Consider the following 8429-nt stretch of genomic DNA (forward strand, 5'->3'; position numbering starts at 1 on the left):
TGACTGGATGCTGGCCATGATTCAGGGGGCGGTGACATCCAAACACGCTCATAAATGCTTCCTAGAGCTGAGTCAGACACGAATGCGATAGCTTCCATTTTGCCCCTGACTAGCACAACACTGTTGCCTTCTAAGGTCAGTGCCAAGTTCTAGGCTAGTGCCGAGTACGGGCAGTGATGAGCACACCCCAAGTAACCGAGGGACCATCAGTGAACTTGACTGAGGAAGCCTCTCTTTCACACAGTCTCTGCTCAACCCTGAAACCGGTTTTTTCACTTTTCCTTTAGTCCTGTTTCATTTGGTCAACTCGTATCATTTTGCCTTTGAAAAATAACGCCTACACAATTTGGATTTTCCAATTAGTTCTGTGATTTGAGAGGGGGAAGGGGATGATAAATGATGTGTAACTAAACCTGGAATAAAGCCTTCACAGTAAGTGGTATTTACATCTAAACCCAGTTTGAGACTACAAACCGAAATGCAAATCCCAATGGAAATCCCTGGGTTTCTGCAGACAGGTTCGAAGGGGATCAGGGCACCATGTGGTCTCCAGGGAGCTGATTCACGGAAGGATGTTACAGTTAACCAGCAGTGTAGCCGGTAGTTTAATTCGAGCTCCTTAACAAAAGGTAGCTCCTCAAAAATCCAGGTCTACCTGGCCTGCCTGGGAATGCTTCCTCCTGCCCACATCGTAGGCTACTTACAAGACTTCTTGATGAAGCTCACAAACTCCACCTGCATTCAAGAATTCTGCCATCATGGTCACGTGTTTTCTCCCACCGAATGCTAGTCCATCACTTACTCATGTTTGTGCTGTGTGTCAGCTTCCTTCCCAAACAATTATGTGCTTATTAATAATTATAACTACTTTATGCTATTGCCAAGATCTGTACTAAGCATTCTACCCTGCTAGTTAATTTGCATCTTTACAACAAGCCTATAAAGTAGATCGTAAGCTCCTCTTTTATAGTGACAAACAACCGGACTCCAAACTGGTTCCTTCTGGTTTGAGCCTCAGCTGAGAATGACCATTTCTTCTTCAGATATACTGGATCCAAATTCATGTCTTAATAACATTCCCAGGTGATTCTTAGGGATACCCCTGCGACCTGGGAGGACCACTCAGGAGGCTTGTTGAACTGTAGATTCTGAGTGTGTACCTGAGGCGAAAACACAGTCTCAGCAGAGGGCAACTCGAGAATGAACCGGTTCAAAGAAAGACCTGGAAGAAAGATATTCGATGATATGAACATCTTGCCTAAGACCAGATGAGGAACTCAGAAAAAGAGGAATTTCAAAACCAGGATTTCAATCCATAGCTTCCCAATTATTTAAATCAAAGTTGAGAAAACATGCCCTGTTATATTTCCTAGATTGTTAGCCCTAGATGTGGACTATTTATTTGATATTCTGTTTTCACATGGCCTCTCAAAATTATAATTATTAACTTCTGGTTCAATAATTAAAGATGGTGGTAGAGGTGTGGCAGCCATCTCCATAAGTAAGCTATATTGCAATATTCATATTATTTGGTTCTATAATTTTTTAATGGCAGCCAGGCATCATTGGTGTTCCTTACTTGAGATAGATGTGGGGAGTAAAATAATAAAGCTAAGAAAGCACTACAGCACAGCAGGGGCATTTTTGTCCTTTGAGGTTATGCTATCTCTTCTCATATGGGATTTGAAGGGTATGAATTTGACCTACCTTTTTGCTATGGAGGAGCCCTGGTGGAGTGGTAGTGACCCATTGGGCTGCCACGTGCAAGGTCAGCAGTTCAAGATCACCAGCTGCTCCTGGGTGAAAGATGGAGTTTCTACTTCCATAGAGTTACAGTCTCCTAAACCCCAAAGGGCATTTCCACCCTACCCTATAGTGTCATCATGAGTCAGAATTGACTCAATGGCTGTGAGGTTCCTTGTTTTTGCCATTGTTGAGGTACATGGTGTAAATGGACCTCAGTTTAAAATTGTTACAACTCCGAATGAGTCAGGTGATAGCTGAAAATGACCAGAGAGCACTGTCATCTAGGCAAGAGAGATGGTTTGTGAAAAGAAATCCACATGGGAAAGTATTACCCTCGTCAAAGCACCACCGTCCAAAGTTTGGATCTCAGTCATGTGGACTTGCGAGGAGCTGTAAAGTCCGTTTCAGCTCACAGCGGCCCCACCGACAACAGAACTTAGCACTCGCAGGCCGGCACAGCCTCCCTGTTGTTCTTGGCTTTGAGCCCATGGTTGAAGCCACTGGGACAACCCGTTCGAGGACCTTTCTCCTTTTCACTGCCTCTACACCTGACCAAGCACGGTGTCCTTCTCCAGTGACTGGTCTCTTCTGACAACATGTCCACAGTATATGAGGAGTCTTGCCATCCTTGCCTCTAAGGAGCATTCTGGCTGTATTTCTTTTAAGAAAGATCTAATATCTTGCATAGTTTTCATTCCTTCTCTAAACTTAAGATATTAGACTAAATCTTTCCAAATAAACTGTGTCATATGTGATGGCTCCAAAGAATTAAATCGGTCCAAGATAGAACATGTTTGTATGTGATTTAAGCCAAAATTTGGCAGACCATCCCCAAAGTAATAACATTTGTACCAATTGACCATTTACGTCTTCTTCAGAATCAACACTTATTTCAATCTTGTACAAATCAACCCAAACCCCAAATTAAACTCACTGTCATAGAAGTAGTGTTGACTCAAAGAAATGCCCCCCCACTCCTTCCCCCCACCCCCATGGGTTTCTGAGACTGTTGACAGGGGTAGAAAATCCAGTGTTTCTCCTGAGGAGCTGCTGGTGGTTTTGAACCCTAGACCGTGATTTGCTGCCCAACACTTCACCTCTACAGCACCATTCATTCATGTGGCATGCAATCTTTTCCCTATTTGTCTCCGATTGAAAATTCTTTTTTTTCCTAGTTCTTCTGTTTGCTAAATTAACCAAGTTGGCTATAGCCATACTGCTCACCAGACGAGGTCTCTAGTTTAGAAACATCAACATAGAATTTGTCTACTCAGAAATATTTTTTTCAAGATTGTTTCTCAGGGAAGGAAAGAGAAGAGTAAAGTTTGGAATTTCCCTTCTAGGTCTGGCCCACTATGCATTCATTTATTAGTATTATTATTATTGATGATAATTAGGAAAGCGAATTGAATGGATTCAATGATGTCATATTGTCAGGATTTGTCCCAAATGCTTTTTTAATGACTCACTGTAAATTCATATGCCATCTGTGCATATATAGTCTCAGATTTAATTTTATCCTCACTTTGTGCCACACCTTGTTTATTCTTAGACAGACCTTGTGGTTAGTGGGCTTCAAAGTTTCCTCCTCTTAAAACGCAAGGGTTCTAGAACTCACTAAGCAAGACTGCATTTATTCCTCAATGAGAAAGAGAAGATGATGTTTGAAAAATGATAACAAAGATGTGTGTTGATAAAGTCATCCTAGAGATTCAAAATGGAAAGTAATGGGCAGACCGTCCCCTCTTTCCCTCTTCATTGCTGACCTTTGTTAGAGTTTGCTGTCCCACAACCCTTGTGCGTTTAATACATTCAAGTGGCTTTCTCTTCTCAACTTTAATCTCTACGTTCCTTTTGTAGCGAGGGGGTGTTGATGGATGCCATGTACTGTGGGTAACATGTACAACCTCACTGTGAAGATGACGAGCAAAAAGAGTTATCATAATTTCTCCATTCACACTCTCATCACCACCACCAACTGTTTAAATGTGGGGGCTTCAAAAAGTTCCTAGAGAAGTTCCATTATTTTCGATTCCATCTTTCCATGAACTTTTTGAAGCCTCCTAATATCTGTGTGTGTTACCTGATGGAGTGACACAGCAGCTGGCGTGGCCTCAAGTAGAACCATCATTGTGAGGCTGGTGCCGGCCATGGAGGGATTCATGCTGTGGTACTTGGGGCTCAGTATATCTGAGCAGAATCGATGCCAGCTAACATTTCCAGGAAGCTCTTCAGAATACTTGCCTTGACTGTTTCCAGGAGTTTGCTTTTATTCTGCCCTTTACACGGATGGAATCTACTCCTTTTGTACAGCAAACTTTTAAATACTTGAAAAATGTATCACATCTTTCTCAGGCTCTTTTCCTCCGAGCTAAAGATCTCACTTAGTATGCATTCAAACTCCTCATTACCTCGATCACACTTTCTAGGTTTTCCAAGGTCTTTTTTTTTTTTTTTTTTTTCAGAGAACTGCAAAAATGCCTTTGACCCTTACCTTCCTTGGTTCAAAAATAATCCTTGTAAAAATGGAAACTTACCATTCAGAATCTTTTCATGCACTCGCATATACTGAACTGGAGGTCAACCAAAATTTCCATTTTGATTTTATAAGCCAGCCAGCTTTCTCCCATATTCTTTTGTATAATTTTGCTTTTATTTTTAAATATAGGATATTAAGCATTTATCTCCTAAACTTTCAACATGTGGGCTCCAGCTACCCAGTGTTAGGTTGTTAAAAAATAATTTAGAGCGTCTATTTCATCAATTTGATTAAATACACTTTTAATTTTGATAACTGTCCCATCAATGATTTTGAGAAGAACATTTTAACTCTACTATGTGGTTTTCCTGCAGCTGTTCAATGCGTTTAAATGGCAAAGTAACACATTAGAGTTCAGTGAAGCCATGCTAGCAAATTATATCTATTAAAGACTCCTTTTTACTCTTCCTTTATAGTTTCTAAAAAATTATATATTTTTATTCAATTAATGCCTGATCTTTAGACATAATATGTATTAGCAGAAATAAGAAAATAACAATTACCTCTAATTTCTTTATCCAGATATGAACATAGCCAATATACAGAATGTTTCTGGTGTGTGTACAGCATGTGTGCGTGAGCGTGCATGAGACACTTGCATAAACGCATAAAGATAGTCCTTCACTTATAATGGGGTCCCATTCTAATGACTTCATCAAAATCCTTCACTAAGTCACCTATCTTTTTGTTTTCCTTGTTACTGCCCTTTGTTACTCATAGATCCAATCTTTGTTTGGGGTGGTTGGGGACAGTCCATATAGACTTACAGATATGTCTTAACATTTTACATAGTGCACACTTATCAATATGTGCATATATAAACTCAAATAAGTTGTAACTCAAGACTACACAGTATAAACACTTTAAGAGGTAAAAGTGTAATTATGCTTATTTTTTTCACCTGCTTACTTCACCAGATCTAGTACAATCATTACACATTTTCAGAAAAAAACATCTTCAGTTGCCCCATGAATTCCAACATGCTGACAATCACTACTTTGTTCTCAGAGAGCGCTGGGGCCGCAGGGCTTATGCCTAAGGCTGTTGACTGCCCTCTCAGCAACCCCAAAGTCCTAGTGCCTTGGGTGAGCGGTGGGGCTTTCTGCTCTGGTAAAGAACGACCGTCTCAGCAATCCCCAGGGGCAGCTCTACCATACTATAGGGGCTACTTGATGGCAGTCGGTTTGGTTTTAGAGTTTGTTCTTATTGGAAATTGTCATTTTTCAACCTGTTAACAATATATTATCATCTTCCAATTAAATATTTGATCTGAGGCTAAAATGACGGCCTCCCATTTATTTCAAATTGTTCCTGGCAGAAAGATGAAGGAATGCCCTTCCACAGGACACTCTCGGCTAGTCAGGTGTGCTTTACGCTGGACTTGGACTTGTGAACTTTGACTACTTGAGCTGAGAGCCTCCGGGAGGGTCAATGAGATGGGACACTGGCAGACAACTAACAGATAGGAAGGGGTTGTTTTCAAAAGGGCACTTGATGGGCTGTCTGCTTTCATTAAAATTAGTGTTAATTACCCACATTAACTTAGCTTCCAAGGGAAAAATTAATTGCTTCAGTTTCTAAAATTTCTCTGGCAGTTTTGAAGTTGCCCTTAAGCAGTCGAAGATAAAGCCTTCTTCTGTCCTCCCTTTCTCTTTGAAAGGTTATCAAGCTCTGTATCTAGAAGCTCAGAAATCACCCTTCTTCCTCTCCGCTGTTCTTAATCATCAGTGCCTCACACGTCCTTCTCATCAGACCTTCTCCAGGGATGTCTCCTTCGTGTAAATCTACTGCCGAATCCCAACAGAGAGCACTGCACCACGTTCACTCGGAAGCTAAGTTCTCTGTCTCGCCGTTCCTCCTCTCTGCTGCAACCTGCATTCCTTTATTCAACACGTGGTGATCAGGTCATTTCACAATCTTCCATGGAAACAATCAGCATAGGCTCGTTGTTGTGAGGGTAACAGGCTCAACAAGGTTCAAGAGATCCATCACATCGTTTCAAGTTGTGAGCACAGAGGGTGGAGCAAGACCTCCAGGATTCAAGTGCTGAACTGGCCACTTCATCACGGCCAGCGGTCAGCCAATCTGTGCCTCTCGGCTCATAGCAACCTGCTGCCCATCAGATGGAAACATTTCCCGGTCCTGGCCAGCCTCACAATTGTTTCTATGTTGGAGCCCATTGTTCAACTCCTCTTGAAAGTCTTTCTTCTTTGTCCCTGGCCCTCTATTGTCCCAAGGCTGATGTCCTTTCTCAGGCATTGGTCCCGCTTGATGACATGCCCAAAGAATGTGAGATGAAATCTCACTTCTGGAGGAATGCTTATTGTATTTCTCCCAAGATGGAGTCTTAATTATTCTTCTGGCTGTCCACCGTATATTCAGTATTCTTGACCAACATCTTAATTCAAGGCATCTCTTCTTCTTTAGTCTCATTTATTTATTGTTTCACTTTGATATGTACAGTGGGCAACTGAAAGTACCAGGGCTGGGATCACGTGAGCCTTGGTTTTCAAAGTGACACTTTGCTTCTTAACATTTCTCAATCTTTCCTTGCAGGCTTACCCGATGCAATACAACATGTTTTCACAATTGCTGCTTCCATGGGTGATGATAGTGAATCCACGTAAAATTAAATCCACTGACTAGCTACATCATTGTGAGAAATTATCTTCTTAGTGACTCAATTTCCTCATCTATAAAATGATCCCGACTTCATACCGTTGTTCATGGATGCCACAGCCAAGTTGGTGGGGACTGACTTATGGACGCCTATGTACAACACCACTAAATGTTGCCAGGCCCTGCCTGATCTTTGCGGTCTTTGGTGGGCTTGAGCCCATTGTGGTGGTTATTGTGTCACTCCATCTCATGGAAGCTTTCCCTTCATTTCATTGAGCTCCTGCTTTATCAAACATGATATCCTTCTCTAGGAGTTCATCTTTTCTGATGATTATTCCAAGCAAAGTGAAGTTCAACCATCCTAAGGGTTAGTATGTGTCAATGTTGAGGAACTGTCTTAGGGACGTTGTAAGTGCTATGTTGGACTGGCAACCCAAAGCATAGCAGTGCAAACTCACAGTCGTCAAGGGATAAAGAGCCCCTACATGTATCCATTGCGCAGCAGAATGGACTGAAGGGTAGCAGATTCGGCTTGTTTTAGGTTTCTGTGAGTGTTGGAGTGAGTGCCTGGGTAGTGCAAAGAGTCCCACATTCCCAGGGTGGTTTGAGTCCATGCAGAGTCCATGAGAAGAACCAACTGCCGTCCTGTGGAGTCCAACTCCCCGCGACCCCACAGGACAGAGTGGAATGACTCAGAGTGCCCGAGACGGTCATAGACAAGAAAGCAGATGGTGGATGGGAACCAATGCCCCATGATTAGCTTGTAATCCACTGTATCAGGCTTGGCAATTGACCTTTAAAAGAATCATTATCAAAAACTCAATGGAACACAGTTCTACCCTGATATTCTCTATGGAGTCGCCATGATCAAAAATGACTTCAAGCCAACGGGTTTGGCTATGTAAGTTTTCTCTGTTATGATGGTCTCTTCAACTTCAGCTCCTGCACTCACCCCTTCTTCCCCCAGACTGCACAACCTGGTCCCCTGGCCTTCCTTTACTTTACGAAATGCATTAGACTCCGGCCCATCCTTCAACTTCTGCCAAGTATGATTGCCCTTCTCTCCCCAATTACTCCCTCCTTCTGCCTAGGTAGCTCTCTCTCTGCATGCTTCCATGGGCTTTGAGACTAGAAAATTGTCCTGCTGGTGCTTCTCTTGCAATTATTTGATTAATGCTTGCCTTTCATGGTAATCCTTTGGAGAGAGAGGAGGCTTTCTACTTCCATAAAGAGATCCAGTCTGGGAAACCCACGGAGCAGGTCCACCCTATAGGGTTGCCATGAGTCAGAATGGACTTTATGGCGGTGACTTTGGGGTTTGGTTTTGTTTTGTTTTCCTGATGATGGAGATCAGAGTCTGTTCTGCTCATCACAACTGCTCTTGCTCCTGGTACAGTGCTTGACATAGAATCTCATTCACTGCCATTGAGTCCTTCTGACTCATGGCGACATAGAGTAGTACTCAATAATTAAGTATTTCTTATATGAATGGAGGCCACTGTGAGTCCAAACCCACTCAACAACA

The sequence above is a fragment of the Tenrec ecaudatus genome, chromosome 3, assembly GCF_050624435.1.
Source record: "Tenrec ecaudatus isolate mTenEca1 chromosome 3, mTenEca1.hap1, whole genome shotgun sequence".
In the NCBI taxonomy this organism is placed as follows: domain Eukaryota; kingdom Metazoa; phylum Chordata; class Mammalia; order Afrosoricida; family Tenrecidae; genus Tenrec; species Tenrec ecaudatus.